Consider the following 25,309-nt stretch of genomic DNA (forward strand, 5'->3'; position numbering starts at 1 on the left):
AACTGCCGTACACAGCAGCAAAATGTTTGTGTCCCAAGCTCGCCAGATGTCTCTACTGTAACCGTACACATTTTCTTCGGTACGATGTAAAATAAAAAGAGCAAACAATCTGTACAGTTTTTAATGGACTTATAAGCTGTAAACGTAGCTACAGTAATATAATGCAATAAAATAAAACACGACAAAAGCTAGATTCTTAAAAAGGAAAATGTTAAATGACGTTAATTCTGATACGCTCAATTGGAGATATTTTAAATGTTCAAATGTGTGTAAAATCTTATGGGACTTAACTGCTAAGTTCATCAGTCCCTAAATTATCCTAAGGACGAACGCACACACCCATGCCCGAGGAAGGCCTCGAACCTCCGCCGGGACCAGCCGCACAGTCCATGACTGCAGCGCCCCATGACCGCTCAGCTAATCCCGCGCGGCGGAGATATTTTAAATACTGACAGAAATAATAATCAGCTTTTAGAGTACAAAGAGTAATGTAAAGACTATAAGCGTTAATAGTTGGCAAACAATGCTGTACAATCGCAATACAGTCATGAGATGTTCAATTGACTCTTTTATTAGAACATTTTACGCGTTTCGGGATTACACTCATCTTCAGACATCACAAACTTCAACTCCTTCCTAACCAATCAGGCGTACCGCACTCAAAGAAAGTGTCGGATAACATATGACTGCGACACAAGCAGTCTTGAAGCAAAGTTAATGTTATTCGACACTTTCTTTGAGTTGTCAAGGCTGTACGCCTGGTTGGTTAGGAAGGAACTGTAGTTTGTGGTGTCTGAAGATGGGTATAATCCCGAAACGTGTAACATGTTCTAATAAATGAGTCAGTTGAACATGTTATGACTTTATTGCGATTGTACAGCATTGGTTGCCAATTATTAACATAAAAATTATGGCAGGCCTCAGACGGCCTTTTATGTCCCGTATATCACTATAAACTTTAATAAAAAGTGTTCTTATGGAGTGGGTGGAGGGGTGGAGGGGGTATGACTGCTTATGCGGTTCTGCGCGCTTTGTAATCAACCTGATCTCGTCTTTTATGTTGCTACAGGAACAATTTCTAGTTCCCATGATCAAAGGGTAGCTTCTTTGCCTGGTAAACAAAACGTCTTAGATCCCGTGTTCGAACCTAGCTACCGCTTAAGTTTTCAATAAAAATCGTCAGCAGTGGCAGTCGATGACTTCCGGCATAAGAAGTCATCCAGTGGCCTTGTGAAAGACGGCGGAGGGGCAGACAGAGGTTCAGGGCACTCTCTTGCCGTTGGGCTGGAAAACTTCCCCTAAAAGGCAGAAGAATCAGCAATGGTCAACGGCACACGTATCCAGATGGCCATGGAAACCACTGCATTAAAGACACATAATGTGTAGCCAGAGCTTATGTGACCTGCAGTTCAAAAACTTCAGGAAGTTCTCTCCATTGCCAAAAGATTCCGAACGAGTCCCCTATCTCTGGGAGGAGATTGCCAAGGGGGAGGTGACCACAAGAAAAAGATCGAATAAACAATGAAATGGTGGCGTTCTATGACTCGGGACGTGGAATGACAGAAATTTGAACGTGGTAGGGAAGATAGAAAATCTGAGACCTGTGAGATGAAGAGGTTGGCAGAAGAGAGTAATTTGTGGTGGGCCACATCAAAGTATACAAAAGAGTGATTGCTCAAAAAAAAAAAAAAAGTAGACTGGCAAGTTGATAGAGCCATTATTCAAAGGTGGTTCTTGTAACTTTTTCTCACAATAGTTTACGTCTATCCTTAAGGGTCTGTCAGTTCAGTTTCTTCAGCATCTCCGTGCCACTTCCGCATGGGTCACATAATCCTATGACCATTCATGTTGCCCCACTCTGTATACGCCCAACATTCTCTTCCAGACATATTTGTGTGGGTGCCACACAACTGAACAGTACTTTAAACCAGGTCGCATGAACGATGGGAAAATAGTTTCCTTTCGGAACAGACTGGTTTTTCCCTGTATCCCCATTATGCACTTGTGCGAAGCAGGCTCTGGACAGTTCTTATTAACAGTAGTATTGAGCAAATCTTTTCGAGTTTTCCCTAGGGTGCTAAATAAAAATGTACAATATCTGGTCTGGTTAGATATCTTGGACGATTGCGGCTCTTCTACTGTGAGAAAATGCTCTACTCAGGTATGGGAAAGCTGAATGCAGCAACCACCGAAAGGAAAATGTTGTTTTTGTCTGAGGTCGTTTCACGGATGAGCGCCTGAAATACAGTTGCATTATCATTCAAATCCTTCTTTTGGCTGGTTGGCTGGTTTGGGGGAGAGGGCCAAACAGCGATGTCAACGGTCCCATCGGATTAGGGAAAGATGAGGAAGGGAATCTGCTGTACCTTTTCGAAGGAACTATCCCAGCAATTGCAGGTAGGCTGGGCAATGTGGCCAGACACATCTCAAATGAATAGTAAGACTCATATGAAATGCTATTTGATTTTCTAAGGCTTACGTTTGTTTGTCTCATCCTAAACTGTTTCACCCAACCCTTGCACATCATGTTCTCCTCTTTTCTTCAGTGGCTGCGATTGTGTGGTAGATCATTCCTATCAGCAACCTGAAATGCCAAGCGGCATAATTCAGTTGCTAATATGCCGTAATAGCTTCATTCCACGTGCAAAATACCTTTAAACAATTCTTCCTCTTGCTCTTGGTTGAACACACACCTGGTTTCCTAGAACCTCCTTGTCTTATGTAGCTTCACGACTTTTTTTTTAACATCTCTTCTTTTAAGTGTTTCTTGAAACACTGAACAGTTGGCCTGTTGTAGCAAACGGTGTCTCCTCTTTCCTTCTAGCATCCAGTGCATTTTGCATGGCTTGTGAATTCCATGATTGTTGCAGCGTTTAGTTACAGTGTCACTCAGGATAACTTCAGCCAATGTTTTTTAAAAAAAAAAGATTTTTCCAATATCTAATGCTCTGGGCAAATATAGTTTGCACCAGAAGAAAATCAGGTGTTAATAAGAAGTGAGAACCACCAGGCTTAGCTCAGTACTGCAGGTTTCTCTTGCAGTACCAAGATATTTGTATCGACCGGCCACTGTTTAACTTGAACGACTTTCGCCAGAAGCTCTGTTCACATCCAACGCAATTAAAGAATAATCAGAGGTTTAAGAACTTGTAGCAAGTTGAGAATAGAACTGAAATACTAACAAGAAACCACAGAGGCAACAAAACTGTCATTTTTAGTTCAAAATAATGAAATTAGGTGGAGCAGTAGACATATGAAGTAAAAGTGGTAAGTGGTGCAATTATACCCTGACTGGTAAAAAGTGACCCTGATTGATTGTAATTGGGGAACATAGGTTTTCACCAAGTTGTTAGTTGATGAAATGTTCTTGTCTTATTATCACTTCCACTGAATTGATACAAAAGGTAAATGACAGTAAAAAATATATGTTGCGGCAAAGTGACCACTTGGCCGCAAAGTACTTCAGTGCAGAGCTATCCTCACGAGATACTGGCAGGCAAAAGCAAAGAAGTGTTTTTGAATTATTTCAAATGTTCGTCACTATGCCGTAGCACTCTCCATGACAATTAAAGGAAGTGCCCTCTTCAACCGGTTTTACCACTATAGCTGGCCGTTGTGGCCGAGCGGTTCTAGGCGCTTCAGTCTGGAACCGCTCGACGGCTACTGTCGCCAGTCCGAATCCTGCCTCGGGCATGGATGTGTGTGATGTCCTTACGTTAGTTACTTTTAAGTAGTTCTAAGTTCTAGGGAACCGATGAACTCAGAAGTTAAGTCCCATAGCGCTGAGAGCATATTTTTTTTTTTTTTTTTTTTTGCCACTATAGCTGTGCTTACCATATTTGTATGAACTGATCCAATACAACAATACAATAGCTATAACGCACTGATACAGTAATTAAAGGGCACTACTTGTTTTCGTGTTGTGAAGTGTGCTACATATAACGCAGCCGGAAAATATTTGCACCTCGCTGATAACTCACCAAGATCTGACTGAACATCTGGGTAGCTTTTCCAAGACAGTACTTCATTACAGATAACTGCGTCATGTGCTAAAAGTGAGCAGCAACCACTCCCAAAGTCACCTCTGTCGATCATTCTCCATCCGAGACGCCACGGTACCCGGGTGGTCCCTACCCAGCAGTCCTCGGCCTATCCGCAACCTTCACTCGATACTCGCTACGATCGCACTGAGTTTTTGGAAGTGAAGAAATAGGGAATCTAGGTGACTTCCTCGATGATGATGGTGATGCTGTTTGGTTTGTGGGGCGCTCAACTGCGCCGTCATCTTTGCACACTCCAATGCAGCCACTTTCACGAATGATAAATGATCAGGACAACACAAACAGTCCTTGGGCAGAGAAAATCCCAACCCAGCCGGGAATCGAACGCGGGACCCCGTGATTCAGAGGCAGCAACGCTAGCCACTAGACCACGGGCTGCAGACTGACTGCCTCGACCCATGTCCGTCAGCCTGCCATGTGAGGGAAGTGTTAGCTGGGTTTCACCTCACCGATGTTTTCGGATTCCACGCTTGGGAATTCTAGAGAATGATTGGCATTGCCGGGGCATTCGATAATCTCTGGTGGCCCGCAATGTCTTATGACATCTGGAGGCACTGCAATCACTGTCCAACAGTTTCCTAGACTACTGTAAACACCGAGCAGTCGAATGGCAGACGGATATCCGGAAAGTAATTAAAAGAATTACCAAAGGTTGTCCTCAAGGATCGATCTGCCATTTCTCCGTTGCGGGGTGTGCAGCATGTCATGGCTAGCTGACCAGTCGGTGTCGGACTGTTTGCACAATAAGTACACTATTAGGCAGTGCTGGAGCTGTTCTGTAGAGAGCACGTGCTTTGGGACACAGCTGGAGTACACAACGACGCTACGTGTACAGGAGTGACTGCACAGGGCGGTATTACGTATCGCGGTGGAGCGTGACATACCTGTGAAACGGCCCGTTACATTGTCTCACGAGACACGGCTACGAACTACGTGTTTCGATGACGTCAGCCGGCAGGCAAGGCGGCTGTGCGATAGGACCGCGACGAGGCGGAGCTGCACGAAGCGCGCTTCGGAAACCCTCGGCCCGCTGCCGTGACAATTGAAGCATCTCTAGCCGAGCCGGCCTTGTCAAGGTCTGGCGACGTCGCGACCTGCACCTGCGTCGCTGCCGCTGCATTGTCCCCCACCCAGGGCAGGGAATACGTGCGGCGCAACTCGGCGTTCGAGACGAGCGTCTAGTGCGGACTCCAGAGACGCCAGTGAGTTTGTACACGACAGTGCACTTTACCGACACGCTCCAGAACCGCGCTCTAGGGGGAACATAAGGCGGTTTATAAAAGCATCACTTCTTCTAGGGCGGTTCCTGGGACACTCCCCAAAAATCATGATCTTTGGGCACAAAAACTTCTGAAGATAATGTTCTCGTGGAGCCTTGAAACTTTTTTCGATATTATTCATTATCAGTTACCGGGAATCAGACGTTCAAAACTATGTAAACATGCCCTTAAAGTATGCACGTAATATCCAGTGTAAACGTAGCTTTAACAGAGGTATTGAACACATGGAACAGGTTTTAGGGTCATGGCAAGATTTCTGAAGTAGGAAACTGTGTCTATAGTTGTCATTTTTTCACCATCTAAATTTCATAACACAGTGTCTTGTGTAATGCACACTGCAGGTCTACACGGATATGCCCGAAGTGGTAATGCAGTGCCACGGTCTTGACCAGCCTGAAAAAGAACTTAAAATGACTGCCAAAAATTATGTAAAACTGGCGAGACTGTAAATTCTGCAAAGTATTTCTAATAAAAATTTTTAGTTTTTTAAGGTACAAATCATAAGTTGAGCATTTTCAATGAATGGCGGTCGCTGACCAAAGTAGCCACAAAAATTGTGAAGCAAACAGTTTTGCATTAACCTCATATTATGCGCACGTATTTGTTGTTTATATGTGTCAGTATACATAAATGTATCAAAGTATATAAATAAAGCGTCAAAATATATGAGACAAAGTACCGCCACAGATGTATCTTACGAATCACTTTATTGTCTCACATGAGTAGTTTTGGCGGCACATTACCGCCATCCTCAGGTCGCAGCACTGCCATGAGAGTATTAGAATTTTTTTGTCACATTTACTGTTGAATCATTCTTACTAGGTACCCGTGGGCTGACTTTCCTCAGGAGTCTCATCTCGACACCGTGTTGCAAATGGAGGCAACACAATAAACTCATTCTCAAGATACAGCTGTGGCGGTACTTTTTCTCATATATATATTATCAGCTGAGGTCCCTCGTCCATGCAATAGGGTGGACATCCATAAAGTGTCAAAACTTAACTGACCTGTACCATTCGATCTATATAAGCACCACCAGCGGAAAATTGCTCCTTTCGAAGCACTAAGAAGGTGAATATGTTCCTGTTGAAAAGATTCTGACGGAAAAATGGGGAACCAGATACCACAATCGTCAGTCCGCCTTCCGCGCCAAAAATTTAGGCACGCGACCATATTCGTGCCCTTTTAACGGAGAAGTTCTAAATTCTCAGCCAGTCTCTCATTCTAGTAAAGCCCTCATATTAAGCATTTCCCTCTCACCGCCGCTGTATACAAAACGCCTCTCTTGCGCTGTCTCCTTATTCTCCCATTCATTTACAAATATATCCCACTGGCACTGTCTCCTCTATCACTCACACTCCCACGTGCCGCTGTCTCCAGCATAGCTCGGCATCTCAAAACGTTTAAGGGGAGGTTTACTATCTTTTGGTTCAAAAAATCGATTTTTTTAAATTGAATTATTGGCTCCATACCAGTATTTAGAATCCCCCCCCCCCCCCCCCCTGAAACGGTTTTTCCGAAAACGGAGCCGGCCGCGGTGGTCTCGCGGTTCTAGGCACGCTGTCCGGAACCGTGCGACTGCTACGGTCGCAGGTTCGAATCCTGCCTCGGGCATGGATGTGTGTGATGTCCTTAGGTTAGTTAGGTTTAAGTAGTTCTAAGTTCTAGGGGACTGATGACCACAGCAGTTGAGTCCCATAGTGCTCAGAGCCATTTGAACCATATTTTTGAAAACGGAACGGGAATGTTTGTTATTCGCGGTTGAACAAAAAATGCACCTGCCGTAAATCGGCCTTTTTCGCGCACCAGTTTTTTTCTTTCGGAGGACGAGTGATCGTACCGGTGCTTGGGAGGACCCACAAAATTAAAAATGAAAGTTTGAACGCGTGTGTTTGGAGACTAGCCCCAAAGCATTTGCATTCTGGTGTGAAGACTGTGGAGATTGTGACTTTCCTGGCACTGAGCAGCTTCAACGAAGGGTATTTAGCAATTCTGAAGACCATGACAACGATGGACGTCACCCTGCAACTCTATCCGACGCAGTTCGCCAAGCATTCGGACGACCATCGGATTCGAGCCGCCGAGAACCGCTTGTCACCGGCCGTACGAGCGGCTCTGGAGCAGAGCAGGATGGCCCAGGTCGAGCAGATCGCCCTCTGTGAGGAAGAGGAAGGACTGGTTTATGGACGCGGAATAGCAGATTGAACGTACGTTGCATAATATTGCATTTATATGTAGTAAAAACTTCAAACGCGTTTTTCTCCAAATGACTTTTTTATCGCGCGGTATGATAACTTCAAATCTACCGAACCGATTAACATGATTCTTTGTTTCCGACGAAGCTAACTAAATTATCTAGGAGATGCACCACTTTTATTCCGATCCGTCAACTATAAATATTTTTACTTGGACGACGAAGTCGAAAAATCGACGAAAAAAACCTATTTTTTTTCAAATGGCCGCGGTTTTGTTTCCTATGGTCCATATAACTTAAGCGAGGTACAACTCCTGAAGAATCTTGTATACTTCGCTAACGTCAACTGAATTTTGATTTCATACGAGCCGACTGACCTGTGACAAACCGTGCGTGGAACTCTACATCGAAATTTTGTTCCGTTCCGACGGCACTCGCGCCTTAGCTCTTAGACATTTCAGGTCGAAAAAATTCCAGTTTTTAGAGCAATTTTCAATAAATATTTTGACCAAATGTGACATTGATATCTATAACACATCCCGAGAAAAAAATTCTCAAAGAACATGCTTTTTTCGGACCAAAGATAGTAAACCTCCCCTTAAAATTTCGATCTAAACTGCACCCTCTCCTAGGGCGATTTGGGATGGTCCAGACCCCACAAGACTATGTGTGATCTCCACTCGTCGTGTTTTTCGTTCTCATTATCTCCTCTTTCTTTTGCTCCCGTGACTACTGTCTCCTCTCTTCCCCAACATCATTGGCTGTCTGCTATTATATTTCAACACAAAGAAAGCATTAAGCTGTTCGCATGTTTATCCCAAAGTCATCTTTGGCAACAGCTACTGTGTATCAGTTACTATTGGCTTTTCCATCTTAAGTTGGCTGCAGTTCTTCTTCTTTTCCTGTTACTTTTTCCTGTTTCTCTACTGGCTGGCGCTGCTATATCGGTTTTTGTGCAACGTTAGTGACAGTTGGTGGCCGCTTGCCATTTCCTACAGCCACCAAACCACCCGGGAGTAAATCTTCATTCATCATCTGATGGCACCAACTGTAAATCTTTGTTCAAGTGTGGCAATGATTTCTTAGTGTTTGTGTAATGTGTACAAGAGGTGGGAAGTGGTGCAGCCCGGTATTAATCTAGATGGATGTGGGAAACCGACTAAGAAACACATCGAGTTCACCGGCGGTAGTCGTTAATCTGCAAGGCGGGTTCGACCAGGAGCTAAATCAAATCCCCACGTCCCCGGAATCGGCGCGTTTGTGCACTTTTCTTTCGTTATACGCGCTACCCCCGCGCCCCCCCCCCCCCCCACCCCCCACCCCCCAACCTGTGGGTTTGATGGACAGAGTGGGCAGGTGTCGGAGCTCAAGGCCTGACCATGCTGTCCCCCGCGCCCCTAAACACCGAGATTGAGTTTGGGAATGAAGGAAGGGTAAATACAGGGAACTGATTTTTTAAATTTTCGTTTCTTAAATTGGTGTGTGTATTTATTAATTCATTTTTATTTGTTTTATTTTTGTTTTACGGTGAAAAGCAAAGCAAGTCCAGTAAGGAAAGGATTTATTAGTTCTCCACGCTGTGGTTCTGCACGTTCGGCATATTCAGTTCGTGGACAGGTGTAGTCTCCCACGTGGAAGGTTAAAGCCGCATGGATGGTCGCGGAAAGCACTGTCTACATGATTGTAATAGAACTGTTCATACTTAGGATTGTGAACAATTTTGACATGCCTCTCTTGCAAGTAACGCCAGAAGTCCGTCATTGGTATCGTTCAAAAAAAGGTAACAAACCTTGTTTCCCTTGACCCATGTGATAGCATTGGCTTTCGTATCTGAGTAGTAGGTATTGTCTGGGAAACTGAGGGTTTATATGTACCGGAGAAAGTAGGTCAGGATTTGTTGAACCGGGAGCCAGATGCCACCCACATCTGCACAGCAAAGATAACGTGCATCCCTGTCCGGCATTCCGCAGGTGGGGCAACTGGGTGAATCTGCCATGTTGATCCAATCAATTCTTGATTGTTTCACCATTTGCAATTGGCTGTTACGTTTCACACGAACTGAACATCAGTGCTCGGGATTAGCCGAGAGGTCTCGGACGCTGCAGTCACGGACTGTGCGGCTGGTCCCGGCGGAGGTTCGAGTCCTCCCTCGGGCATGGGTGAGAGTGTTTGTCCTTAGGATAATTTAGGTTAAGTAGTGTGTAAGCTTAGGGGCTGATGACCTTAGCAGTTAAGTCTCATGAGATGGCTCTGAGCACTATGTGACTTAACTTCTGAGGTCATCAGTCCCCTAGAACTACTTAAACTTAACTAACCTAAAGACATCATCCACATCCATGCCCGAGGCAGGATTCGAACCTGCGACCGTACCGTGGCGCGGCTCTGGACTGTAGCGCCAGAACCGCTCAGCCATAAGCTTAGGGACTGATGACCTCAGCAGTTAAGTCACATAACATTTCACACACATTTCTTTTAACATCAGAGTCCATCTGGCCCATCCTTATCGTTTTCCACACGACTTTCCATCGAATGTGTGGGTGTTTCGACACTAAGCCAGTCAGGTTTCGACCCCTTTAGACGACTCGATAAATGTCGCGCGCTGTTATATGGCTCATTACTGATACTGTGAGCTGAACATAACTAAATTCGACGTAAAACTGGCTTTGATGGTATAAAGAGGGAGTGACGTTTCGTCTCATGAACGGGGGTGTGAAAAAAGATGGCTGAAATGAGTCTAGGAGGAGCCCATCACGCGTTGTGGGCAAGTCCTCCACAGCTTTAGTTACGTTCAGGAAGAGACCGGCTGCCTTGTCAAGTTCATGAACGCGCTCGAGTCCACCTCGGTTAGGGGGGAGGGCGAGGGGTGCGTAATTGTCCTCGAATAGCATGCCCGTGATGGCAAAAGATCCGAAGGCTGTTAAAAAACGTCGTGCGATCGTGGCTGGCATAGGTAAGATCTGAGATGAGAAGCCAAGTATGTGTTGACAAAATCTGTTCGGCGAATGACGTCCATGACTCGCAACCGTTGGACGATGGGGAGAGCCGTGCCGTGTCGCAGAAGGCACTGCTACTTAAGGGTCGCTCTGCTACATATGTCCCATTGTCGGAATGGGGCGACACACCCCGGATGGAGTCCTGCCTCTACTCTCATGGCGACCAAGTTTTCGACATTGAAGACCCTTTTTTTTTTTTTTTTTGATCATCAGTCTACTGACTGGTTTGATGCGGCCCGCCACGAATTCCTCCCCTGTGCTAACCTCTTCATTTCAGAGTAGCACTTGCAACCTACGTCCTCAATTATTTGCTTGACATATTCCAATCTCTGTCTTCCTCTACAGTTTTTGCCCTCTACAGCTCCCTCTAGTACCATGGAAGTCATTCCCTCATGTCTTAGATGTCCTATCATCCTGTCCCTTCTCCTTATCAGTGTTTTCCACATATACCTTTCCTCTCCGATTCTGCGTAGAACCTCCTCATTCCGTATCTTATCAATCCACCTAATTTTCAACATTCGTCTATATCACCACATCTCAAATGCTTCGATTCTCTTCTGTTCCGGTTTTACCACAGTCCATGTTTCACTACCATACAATGCTGTGCTCCAGACTTACATCCTCAGAAATTTCTTCCTCAAATTAAGGCCGGTATTTGATATTAGTAGACTTCTCTTGGCCAGATATGCTTTTTTTGCCATACCGAGTCTGCTTTTGATGTCCTCCTTGCTCCGTCCGTCATTGGTTATTTTACTGTCTACGTAGCACAATTCCTTAACTTCATTGACTTCGTGACCATCAATCCTGATGTTAAGTTTCTCGCTGTTCTCATTTCTACTACTTCTCATTACCTTCGTCTTTCTCTGATTTACTCTCAAACCATACTGTGTACTCATTAGACGGTTCATTCCGTTCAGCAGATCATTTAATTCTTCTTCACTTTCACTCAGGATAGCAATGTCATCAGCGAATCGTATCATTGATATCCTTTCACCTTGTATTTTAATTCCACTCCTGAACCTTTCTTTTATTTCCATCATTGCTTCCTCGATGTACAGATTGAAGAGTAGGGGCGAAAGGCTACAGCCTTGTCATACACCCTTCTTAATACGAGCACTTCGTTCTTGATCATCCACTTTTATTCCCTCTTTGTTGTTGTACATATTGTATATGACCCGTCTCTCCCTATAGCTTACCCCTACTTTTTTCAGAATTTAGAACATCTTACACCATTTTATATTGTCGAACGCTTTTTCCAGGTCGATAAATCCTATGAACGTGTCTTGATTTTTCTTTAGCCTTGCTTCCATTATTAGCCGTAACGACAGAATTGCCTCTCTCGTGCCTTTACTTTTCCTAAAGCCAAACTGATCGTCACCTAGCGCATTCTCAATTTTCTTTTCCATTCTTCTGTATATTATTCTTGTAAGCAGCTTCGATGCATGAGCTGTTAAGCTGATTGTGCGATAATTCTCGCACTTGTCAGCTCTTGCCGTCTTCGGAATTGTGTGGATGATGCTTTTCCGAAAGTCAGATGGTATGTCGCCAGACTCATATATTCTACACACCAACGTGAATAGTCGTTTTGTTGCCACTTCCCCTAATGATTTTAGAAATTCTGATGGAATGTTATCTATCCCTTCTGCCTTATTTGACCGTAAGTCCTCCAAAGCTCTTTTAAATTCCGATTCTAATACTGGATCCCCAATCTCTTCTATATCGACTCCTGTTTCCTCTTCTATCACATCAGACAAATCTTCACCCTCATAGAGGCTTTCAGTGTATTCTTTCCACCTATCTGCTCTCTCCTCTGCATTTAACAGTGGATTTCACGTTGCACTCTTAATGTTACCAACGTTGCTTTTAATGTCACCAAAGGTTGTTTTGACTTTCCTGTATGCTGAGTCTGTCCTTCCGACAATCATATCTTTTTCGGTGTCTTCACATTTTTCCTGCAGCCATTTCGTCTTAGCTTCCCTGCACTTCCCACTTATTTCATTCCTCAGCGACTTGTACTTCTATATTCCTGATTTTCCCGGAACATGTTTGTACTTCCTCCTTTCATCAATCAACTGAAGTATTTCTTCTGTTATCCATGGTTTCTTCGCAGCTACCTTCTTTGTACCTATGTTTTCCTTCCCAATTTCTGTGATGGCCCTTTTTAGAGATCTGTGCTGCCTACTGCGCTATTCCTTATTGCTGTATCTATAGCGTTAGAGAACTTCAAACGTATCTCGTCATTCCTTAGAACTTACGTATCCCACTTCTTTGCGTATTGATTCTTCCTGACTAATGTCTTGAACTTCAGCATACTCTTCACCACTACTATATTGTGATCTGAGTCTATATCTGCTCCTGGGTACGCCTTACAATCCAGTATCTGATTTCGGAATCTCTGTCTGACCATGATGTAATCTAATTGAAATTTTCCCGTATCTCCCGGCCTTTTCCAAGTATACCTCCTCCTCTTGTGATTCTTGAACAGGGTATTCGCTATTACTAGCTGAAACTCGTTACAGAACTCAATTAGTCTTTCTCCTCTTTCATTCCTTGTCCCAAGCCCATATTCTCCTGTGACGTTTTCTTCTACTTCTTCCCCTACAACTGCATTCCAGTCGCCCATGACTATTAGATTTTCGTCCCCCTTTACATACTGCATTACCCTTTCAATATCCTCATACACTTCCTCTATCTGTTCATCTTCAGCTTGCGACGTCGGCGTGTATACCTGAACTATCGTTGTCGGTGCCGGTCTGCTGTCGATTCTGATTAGAACAACCTGGTCACTGAACTGTTCGCAGTAACACACCCTCTCCCCTACCTTCCTATTCATAACGAATCCTACACCTGTTATACCATTTTCTGCTGCTGTTGATATTACCCGATATACCCATCTGACCAGAAATCCTTATCTTCTTTCCACTTCACTTCACTGACCCCTACTATATCTAGATTGAGCCTTTGCCTTTCCCTTTTCAGATTTTCTAATTTCCCTACTACGTTCAAGCTTATGACATTCCACGCCCCGACTCGTAGAACATTATCCTTTCGTTGATTATTCAATCTTTTTCTCATGGTAACCTCCCCCTTGGCAGTCCCCTCCCGGAGATCCCAATGGGGGACTATTCCGGAATCTTTTGCCAATGGAGAGATCATCATGACACTTCTTCAACTACAGGCCACATGCCCTCTGGATACACGCTACGTGTCTTTAATGCAGTGATTTCCATTACCTTCTGCATCCTCATGTCGTTGATCATTGCTGATTCTTCCGCCTTTAGGGACAATTCCCCACCCCTAGGACAAGAGAGTGCCCTGAAACTCTATCCGCTCCTCCGCCCTCTTTGACAAGGCCGTTGGCAAAATGAGGCTGACTTCTTATGCCGGAAGTCTTCGGCCGCCAATGCTGATTATTTATCAAAATTTAGGCAGTGGCGGGGATCGAACCCGGGACGGAAGACGTTTTGACTATGAATCAGAGTCGCTACGCCTAGACCAAGGGTGAGACCACATCTGAAGCTATATCATGTGTACATACCCAGTCCAGTGTATTAGAGTCACCGTCACCATATCAGAGTACAGCCACCTGAACATCAGTGTACGCTGCACATTGAAATGTAACTCCATGGAACACCAAGTTCGTAATCTTATGTAAAGGGAGCATTATAGAGGTTCGAGTGCCAGGGCATACAAGACTGTCGATAACGGGCATTCCTGCCATGCTAAATGTGAGATGGGAATGGTGTGCATGATGTGGCTGTTCAACAGGACTTTGGGGGTCACCGTTCGTAGGAGGCGTATGGCCATAGCAATGAAGGGCTGTACCCAATGTTCATAAGAGTATGCATCAAGTAAGTATAGTCGACTCTGTCGAAGGCCTGTCTAAAGGCCATGGATTCCAGAGCCCCTGATGCTTCGTCAGTCTACACCAGGGCTATCACATCACGATATCTACACAAAGCAGCCTGGATACTATTTTGTTCTCCTGATGAACATGCTAAATGATGCTAGACTGTGATGGAGTCGTGCTGCCTAGAGGTGGCTGAATATTTTCGTGTGGTAGTAATTGAGAAGTGTTAAGGGACAATAATCGTGAATTCACGGTTTCAGGATAGGGATGATCGTCCGTACACCGACGTTAGCGGGAATTGACGTCTCTGGGGACCGCACGTCTGACAGATGTATCGCATATACGATGCGAGTAAATACTGGAACGTTCTATTGAACTCCAAAGGGAGTTTGTCCAGCCTCGGTGATCTATGTGCCTCGCCTTTACTCATGGCGTCAAGCTCTATCTTCTCAGTAACGTCCATCATCAAGGAGTGAGTAATGGTGGGAGTTAACATACCATAGATCTGCTGTGTGGCCTCCATCACCATCAGATGGTCTGGGGCTTTGCTCAGTAGAGCATGCTGTTGTGTTCATAGAAGGCTGGACAGATGTTGCAATGTGCAAAAAAGTGCCATTCCTCATTCACATCAGTAACACAGATCAGTGCTCTTTGTTGGTGTTCTCTGCTAACATGATACGTAGATGGCCCATCCACCGTGCACCTATCGGGCATCTGTGCATGAATGAGCTCACTCTCTGCTTGTGTGCAAGTGCCATAATCTGTCCTTTGGTCCCGGTTACTGCTGTCTCTAGTAATGGTTGCATTGAAATGTAGTCACATAATACACTGCAAAAGAAGTCGAACGACTGCTAGGTCCACGCAGTGGCGCCACAACTATAAGCAATCATGGTACGCCAGATCATTGGTTTGGTGCAAGCAATCCACCACTCCTGTGTTGTGGGATATGCTCCTACGCAGCGGATGAAGGAGAGCCAGGCATCTGCGATGACGAGTTTGCTGTCGGCGGAAGTCAGATGATCATTGTTAAGCTTTCAGGGGCTTCAGCTTTGCCACACCTGCTGGTTGGCCAGAGATCTGCATCTTGCAACACGGCTGTAAGAAGATCAGAGACATGCACACATCAAAAAAGTTTTGCATCACTCCAGTTCCCTGATCTGTGGATATTGTATCACAGACACAATCCCTTTGACTGTTTAGAGATGTCAATAAACCTGCCCAAAGAAGTAAAGAAACATGCGTAAGCAACGCCTATCAGACGGAGGGGACACGAGACCCGATCAGTTCCAGTCATTCCACCAGGAAGGAGGTACACAGCTCGTGTCGTTCTTAGTTCAACCGTGCCTAGACGGTCAATAACGCGGTTCCATCGCGTCCGTATTGTTACTTCGTGCCAGGAATGGCTCTCAAGAAGGGAAATGTTCAGGCATCTCGGAGTGAACCAACGCGATGTTGTTTGGGCCCGGAGGAGGGACAGAGAGACAGGAAGTGTCGATGATATGCCTCAAGGGCTGCTACTGCAATGGATGACCGCTACCTATGGATTATGGCTTGGGGGAACCCTGACAGCAACGCCACCATGTTAAATAACGCTTTCTGTGCAGCCACAGGACGTCGTATTACGACTCAAACTGTGTGCAATAGGCTGCATGATGATGAAATCCAGGTAGCTTCCATCCGGGTAGCTACCCGGATGGAAGCCTGAGAAAATTTAATCAGCAGTATACACCAGGAAATCCTACATTCACAAGCTGCATGATGCGCAACTTCACTCCCGACATCCACGGCGAGGTCCATCTTGGCAACCACCACACCATGCAGCGTGATGCAGTTGGGGCCAACAACATGGTGAATGGAGCGCTTAGGATTGGCATCATGATCTCTTCACCGATGAGTGTTGCATATGCCTTCAACCAGAAAATCATCGGAGACCTGTTTGAAGGCAACCCAGTCAGGCTGAACGCCTTAGACACACTGTCCAGCAACTTCAGCAAGGTGGAGGTTCCCTAGTGTTTTGAGGTGGCATTATGTGGGGCCAACGTACACAACTGGTGGTCATGGAAAGCACCAAAACAGCTGTACGACACATGAATCTCCAAATGGTAGTGCAACCATATTGGCAGCATATTGGCGAGGCATTCGTCTTCATGGACGACAGTTCGCGCCCCCATCGTGCACATCCTGTGAATGACTTCCTTCAGGATAACTACATCGCTCGACTAGGGTGGCCAGCATGCTCTCCAGACATGAACCTTGTCGACAATGCCTGGGATAGATTGAAAAGGGCTGTTATTGGACGACGTGATCCACCAACGACTCTGAGGGCTCTGCAGTGAGTGGGACAATCTGGACCATCAGTGCCTTGATGAACCTGTGGATAGTATGCCACGACGAATACAGGAAGGCATCAATGCAAGAGGACGTACAACTGATGTTTATATTGATACCTATTCCAATTTTCTGTACAGGTTCAAGAACGGAAGGAACTGAGGTGATGCAAGACTTTTTTGTTGTGTTTATACCGTGTCTACGTGGCTGGATGAATGGTTCATGTAATGGGTGAGCCTGAGAGGATCTCCTGCTAGGTGGTTCCAAGTACGCACCCGTTTGAGGTGCCAAACAAGAGCCCCTAGGTCAGCACACAGAGAGTGACGTCGGAGGTGGTCCCCTGTCGCCATTAAAATAGCCGTCAAGGACGATCTCAGTATGTCTGCCTCGGAAAAAAGAAGCAGCTTCTTCTGTAAGAAATCGCGTGAGGTCTCAGCAGCGTGATGAACCAGATAGAGCACACACTTTGTTAAGTCGCATCCCTAGCACTGCGAGCACTATCCCTCCAGCGATAGGGATGTAGAGCACACCATCATCCCATGGTCCCTCGTTGGGAACTATGTCAACACTGGGGCCAGTGGGTGAATTGTGGGACACAAATCTATTATAACCATATACGTCAGTGAAGTCTCCTATGCTGACCTCTAGGAGGAAGGGTAAATTGGCGTCAGGTACATTTAACTTGTCCTGTAATACCTGTTACTTGGCACAGGTACATATGTTGTGGACATTGATAGTCCCTATTTCATAAAGACGAATTCCATTACCTCTGTGAAAGGTCGCTGTCAGCTAGTAGGATGTGAAGGCGACGCATGGGGTGTGTGCAACCACTGCTTCCTACTATTGCTATCGACAGCCTGGCCCACGAGGTACAGGGAGGCAATGGTTGTGAGGAAGTATCATCTGTAATGGTTTACTGCAGATCCAGAGTCGACTCTAGCAGGGGGTCAGCTGCAAAGATCAGTTTGTAGGGTGGAGACGTGGCTGGCAGTATTGTGTCTAGGCACACAGAGAATTATATAGCCCCAACTCACGCACTGCTCTCGACGGCAGCATGATGTCCATTGTCCACAGGATAATGTTCAGAAGAGACTGTCATCAGAGGGTGTCCGACGTCACTTTGTAAGTAGGCTGTTTAGGTTTTCTTATTGGTAACGCCACGTAGCGCTCTGTATGAGAATCACTGGCTGTGCTGTGTGTAGTCTGTGGCTAGTTTGCATTGTTGTTTGCTATTGTAGTGATGGGCAGCTGGATGTGAACAGCGCGTAGCGTTGCTCAGTTGGAGCTGAGCCGCCAGCAGTGGTGGATGTGGGGAGTTTTGAGAGCGGATGATCTGGACAGAGACAGTAAATTTGTAAGACTGGACGTCATGAATTATACATATGACTTTTGAACAATATTAACGTAAATACGTTTTCATTTGCTAACTATGCCTATCAGTAGTTAGTGCCTTCAGTAGTTTGAATCTTTTATTTCTCTTATTTAGCTGGCGGTAGTGGCGCTCGCTGTATTGCGGTAGTTCGAGTAATGAAGTTTTTAGTGAGGTAAGTGATTTGTGAAAGGTATAGGTTAATGTTAGTCAGGACCATTCTTTTGTAGGGATTATTGAAAAGTCAGATTGCTTTGCGCTAAAAATATTGTGTGTCAGTTTAAACAAAGTCATGTGTAATTTTTGTGAGGGGACGTTTCATATGTCGATCCTTAGTCGAGGATACCTCACTGGAATCTTCTGATTTTTGTGTAGTTTGTGTAATTAGTGTAGCTATTGTTTATTGCTAGCGCGTAATTATAGAGACAATTTCCTTTGTAGTTGTAGTTTTTCATTGTTGTACAGTAAAACAGTTGTGGCATGCATGTAGGTTTGCACCAAGTATTCCGCAGCTGCGCTTGCAATTAACGAGATATTATTTTCAGTGCTTTGTTAATGTGTTTTCTTATTTTTGCTATTCAAATTGTGCTTTTCTGTGTTATCTTGTGAAATATTGTGACAATAATGGCGTGTGAAAAACGTTATACTTGGCTCCAAAGTAAACTGAGAAATGACAGCGAAGACAAAAGCAGTATGTTAGCGCCACCGTGTAATGAATTAACTAATGTTCAAAGTAGTAATTTGGTAATTATGCATAGGGAAATGGAGCGGTCTGCAAATAATGGTGTAGGCAGTGAAACAATTAGTGAACAGGGAAGCATTATCGATCGATCGGTCGGTAACAGCTCGCCTCAAGAATCCCAAATGACAGGCCACAATCTCGCAAATACTGTAGATTCAGGTTTTGGGTCCTCGCTGTTTTCTCAAAGAAGTCAAGACACATTTTCTGCTTGTCAAAATGTGAATGTGGCCGGTGCAAATGCACTGCCGAAAAGCATAGAGGAACAGATTCCAGACACTAACACACTATTATTGCAGTTAATGCAACAAATGAAACAAAATCAGAGACAAACACAGCAACAGTTAGACACAATGGAACAAAATCAGAGACAAACACAGCGAAAGCTTCAAAAGTTAGACACAAAGGAACAAAATCTTCGGAGGTTAGACATAATGGAACAAAATCTTCAAAAGTTAGACACAATGGAACAACACCAGAGACAAACACAGCAACAGTTAGACACAATGGAACAAAAGCTTCAAAAGTTAGACTCAGAGGAACATACGCTTCAACAAACACGTGAAGATTTAACTACTGAGTTACATAACATTGAATCGAAATGTCAGAAAGTCTGTAATGACGTAAAAACACAAATTTGTGAGCATTTCCAACCCATTTTTTCGCGGCATGAAAATGTAATACAGAATCACGAAGCAGCCATAAAAGAACTGCAAACCATTGTTCATGAAAATCATGAGACCTTGCGGGATAAATTTGACTCAGTTGCATCTACCGATTCGGTTACGCTACTTGCAAAAACTCAGGAAAACTTAAAGGACACAGTAGATACTCTGAAAATTGGTTCAGAAAGACACATGGAGCAAATTAGTTCATTATAAGAGAAAGTAGTCGAACTTTCGGATCAGCTAAGTAATTTATCTACGAAGGTAGATGATAATCTGAATGACGCAAGACCGGTAGTCTTTAATGACACAGAAGAGTACGAACAAATTAGGAAATTCAAACAAAATCAGAATCCAATTAATACGCAACACCAAAGAGATATCCAGGGAGTACAAGATCAGTTGTCACAAGTAATACAAGAATGACATATTTCAGAGGACACTCGCGCTCCAACACGGGAAGAGGGATTTAGAAATACGGAACAGCCACAAAATAATAATACAGGACACTTCGGAAATTATGAAAGAAATTGGCAAGGTGCACCGAATTTTGAGATGGAACCGCCGACAAGACGTAACAATGAACGATATGCGACTCGCCGACACGATGATTTTTACTATAAGCTGTTAATTACTACACGTAAATTCAAAACATTTAAGAATTCTGGCAACGACATTGATCCACAAGCGTGGCTTCATCAATTCTCTCATTGTTTTCCTTCCAACTGGTCATTAGAGCATAGATTAGAATCTATGTGTGGCTCCTTAGAGAATGAACCAGCTGTAAGAATGCGATCGATCATTCACGATTGCCACAGTAGAGGAGAATTTTATCGTGCCTTCCTCTCAACATATTGGTCTCAAGCCACACAAGACCGAGTAAAACATAGAATCATAATGATGAAACATTTCGAACAATCTGAATTTTCCAGTGTTGTGAAATATTTTGAAGACATGTTGCACAAGAATCAGTACCTGTCAAACCCTTACAGCCCCTCAGAACTCATCCGCATTTGCTTAATCAAATTGCCTGAACATTTACAACATACTATTTTGGCAGGACGTTGCAAAGACGACATTGAAGCTTTTCAGGGACTGTTACAAGAAATGGAAATTGACACTGACAATCGCGGAACGCGAAAACAGGAGCACAACAATTGCAGGTCATATCCGTCACAATTCCGCGATGACAGAAATAATAACTGGACACGACAAGGCTATTCTCACAATACAAATCGTGACTAAAACAGACACCACCCATATGACAACCGTTGGCAGAGTAGTAATAATTACAGGGAAAGATCACCTCTCTGCGGTAATGACTATCACAGAGACAATCAGAGAAACAGACAATATGGGGACCAAAATAATTATTATAGCGCGCAGTTACGATTCAGGGAGAAATTCTCCACCACGTGACCGACAAGAAAGAAACTATGGAATCTACCGACATGACGACAGACGATATGATCGTAACGACCGACCTGAATTTCATCAGAACTGGCGGGATTCAAACAGGGCAGGGCTCTCTCGACAAGGTGAATTTGTAGAAGTTAGATGTCCTAATCCCAATAACGACGCGCGCGAACGAAGAGCCAATAGGCAATGACTCGTAGTGCAGGCAGCCACGTGCGCCGGCTGGCTCAGCGATAAATAACATAGGCACTAACCCTGAGAGATATTCCAGTATTCTTTACCGACGTATACTGCATGATAACTGCGTTCAAGTTGAAACTCTGCATACTACGAAGAGTAAAGAATAGCACCACATTTCACATGTAAAACCGTTTATTGAGAGATAATCTCTTTTTTTTTTTTAACTTAGTCTTTGCTATAAAATTTTTCACTTCACGTTACTAGTACGCTTCGTCAGACTTAGAAACTGTTAACATGCAACAATGTTTTGAAGTTAACTATCCAGTCTACAACCTAGGGAACATATTTAGACAGTATTTACGAGTGCATTGTTATAGTGAACAGACGACACAGTGTTATTGTGTGTATACATTCTTGCTTGTTAGTTGCACGATTACGTAACGACTATAAGGCTTACATACTTAGAACATATACTGCTAATGAGATTTTAATGCATCATTTTGGTTTACTTCAAAAGACATTCTTTATCTGAAGTACTTTCTGTGAGATTAAAGATGACTTAGTATTTGGTTTCTTTGACAGCTACACGATTATATCACGACACTACTAATGTGTGACACAATTTACATTGTTGCTTTTGCGGTGTATCTGTTTTATATCTGCACAGTTTTTATGTATTATTCTGGAAAGTAAAACATGTTTTAGTAGTAACTTTTGTGGTATAGCTACAATGAGACAGTCTTTTCCGTAGCACAACAATACGTTACAGCACAGTACTTTCTTCATCACGGCAATAAGCGTAATAACTAAGATATCTATACGCAAAGCATTTCACTTTTGCTTATGATGAGGTGAGTACATTGGCTTCAGCAGAACTTTGCTTACAGAGGACGATAACTACGACAATTCCACAGAATTATCCTACAGCAAGACGCACATTTAGCTCTACAGGACACGCATTTGAGTGATTAATTTTGTACTTATAACATTTATTTTTAAAGATTGTTGAATTACAAAGAAAGTTTTCCGTGATACATTTCATTCTATTGCTGTAATCTCCAACACCTGACGGTATAATTACAATAATCCTCAGGGGGTACACACTTACTTTGTGTACCATGTGTTTGGCAAGCACAAGGAGCCCTAGCTAATATACTATTTGCTTATACAACTTTACACATCCGTACCATACTCCTCTAACACAGAATTACACATATCTGATTATTTAACAAAGACACAAACATTTTTTTTTTACTAGGTCAGTGACAGATATTTACGCAATAACACAGTTGGATAACTTCACACTTATGAAATTGTATTCTGTCTGTACTTGTGAACTGTTCATATTTTTTCGGAACCATTGTGATACTATGAGAGCTCTGAATTATGTATTTGTTACGGGATCATGATTTTAAGGTACGTTTGAGGTAGCTGACACTATTGAAAATGAGCACAGAATTTTTTTCTAGGTTTTGAAATTATTGGAGGAAGCTACGACGTACGACAATTTTGAAAATTGACTGAGATGTTATGATATTATTACGACGACGATGTGTATTATGCTATTGAGGTATGTTTATGACCAATAAGATGATGCTACCGTATATGAGGAATTTGATTATGCTATGTATTTCTTATGATGCAATATTGAAGAAGTGTCGTTGAATATGTATATGTGTAATAAGGTAAGGAATAATGAGGAGTGGTTAGGGACTCTGATTTGTGGAAAAGGACGTTGGAAACCAAGAATCGTACTTAAAGAATTATGAACTGTGTGTACATGCATGAATGTATTACAATGCCAACGGAAATGTTTTGGACACTGTTATATTGATAGGATTTTGTTTGTACACATTTGTAACGCAAATTGTCTACCTGTGAAATTTTTTTTATATGATACTGTCACTGCTGTCGTAAATATTTCGCTAAGGAAGTTAAGTGACCTTCACACAATGCTTCGTGGACGCCCAGCTGTGCGACGTGCCTGGAGCAAAAGCCACTAGGTGGAGAAAAAATGAGAGACCATTAACCTCGCTATTGACATTCTTTTGTAGAAAGCATCGCAAATACGACACGCTCATTACTTGGAAGCATATCGTACTTTGTGCTGCTTACTGAAATGCTTATGAATTGATGGGAAATGTTCATACATCTGCACACCTGATTATGACAAGTCTCTTTCTACGAGAATAGAAAGAATTTCTACTAACTTATGAAATGCTTCATGACTACTGAATGATATTTTTATGCTTTACTTTGTTCATAGATGCTTATTTTATTTGATATCTGTTTTCCAGGTGTGTTGCATCATTGGTTTTATAAAATAAAATTAAATGCATTTGCTAATGTGAACACTTTCTGTCAACAGATCTGTTAGATAATAATTTTATGATCCACATTCTTCAAAAAAAAAAAAAAAAAAAAAAAAAAAGCACTTGGAAAGGAAAGAACAATAAGAAGGGACTAGTAACAGTAACTGCATACATAATTTTCTTTTCAAGTACTTGGTAATTTTATGGTAGAATAAGTTGTGGTGCACTACTTTAACGACATAGGCATTAAATTGTGAATAGACATTTTTCTTATCTGCATTGTTGTCTTTAGTGTGATATTTTTTCTGCTGGAACTTTGTCGTCTTTAGGTATAAGTTATAGCATTTGCTGCTGCTGTTTGCCAGGCATAGTGTTACTGAAGTTGACTTTGTGTTACTCTGTTAAGCCAGTTTTACTAAGGCTTTATTTTTCTTGTTTGCTGCACATTGCTTTATATTAGTTGTAATATTGCAATTGCTTTGCTAATTTATATATATTCTGCTGCCAATTTTCATATTTTTGTCATTGCTGTTTGTGTTAATTCGTTATGTGCTGCTGCATTGTCTCGTCCCTTGGTATATATATCTGAGCTCAGTAGATTTAAATTAGCTTAAGAGGGGGTAGACTATATGAGAAACTAACTATGATGAATTGGAAGAAATGCATTGAGAAGCTATAAAAAATAGTTTGGCCAAAAAAGTAGTGTACAGTGGAGAAAAACTATTTTTGAAAGAGGATGTGAACAGAATACAGAAAGCATGCTTGGATAGGAATTTTTTGGTTGAAACAAATACTGAAATAAGAGGAAAGATCTACAGAACGAAGTTTTGGATTGGACTGCAGTACCAAATGTTACACTGAAAACAAACCCTGCCCTTTCCTCCTGTGTTATTCTGCTATGTGTCTGTGTACTCTTGTGTATTTGTGTTTTTCCTGTCTTTATATGTTTAGCTAATGAGATTTATATTGTAGAATTTTTCTAGTACTAAGCTACATTCACTATGATGAGGAATACTGTTATCCTCAAATATAATTTGCATTAATAATATGTTATTTTCTTTGTAAAGATGTTTAGACATTATTAATTTTGTTCTGTTTCAACGCTCATGTGTGAAATTCATGTTTTGAGAACTATTATCATTATTTTATATATTTACTTATGTCATAATTCCTGTAACACTGATGTATATGTGTATTTCTATTCTTTTGTAAAGCCTGTGTTACTACAAATGTTATCTGTACTGTTATGTTCTTTGATGATGTATTTTGTACCTTTGTAATTGTATTCTTATGTTGTAAATTTATAGTTGTATAGACACCAGTTCTTCAAATTAAGTATCATTTCACTGCACACATTTCTGTTGGTCATAACATATGCACAGTTTGTGAGAAGTTGGGACTGTTAGTGCTTGCACGTGTATTAATAATTCAGCAAAGGACTGGTTAACAGCATTGCTGGGTCTAAGAACGTTTCAAACAAAACAAAACAAAAATTGTGAGTGCACAAGTGGTGGTTCATGGACTTGCTGTATTGTCCGCAGATAATGGTGATGGTGCACCTGCACAGTAGCTACAGATGGCTGCTAGCCATCTCTACAAAAACTACAGTGGGTCCACATCTTTGATGGCCCACCAATACCATTATTTCTACAAGGACTGCACTGGGTCTGCACCTCTGGTAGCCCACCAATACCGTAATCTCTTACAAGACTACAGTGGTCTGCTTTGAGATGACCTACCTATCAATATTCTTCAAAACTTCGACTGACTCTGTGGTGGGTTTGCTCTGTTGTGGCCTATTACCTGTCTGCATGTTGAGAGTCAGCACTGTCTTTCCATTGGAGGGACAACACTACTTCTTCAAGACTGCATGGAAATCGACTACTTCCGTGTGCATTTTCTTTTACTGCTGAGACTTTGAG

The sequence above is a fragment of the Schistocerca gregaria genome, chromosome 11 (assembly GCF_023897955.1).
Source record: "Schistocerca gregaria isolate iqSchGreg1 chromosome 11, iqSchGreg1.2, whole genome shotgun sequence".
NCBI lineage: Eukaryota > Metazoa > Arthropoda > Insecta > Orthoptera > Acrididae > Schistocerca > Schistocerca gregaria.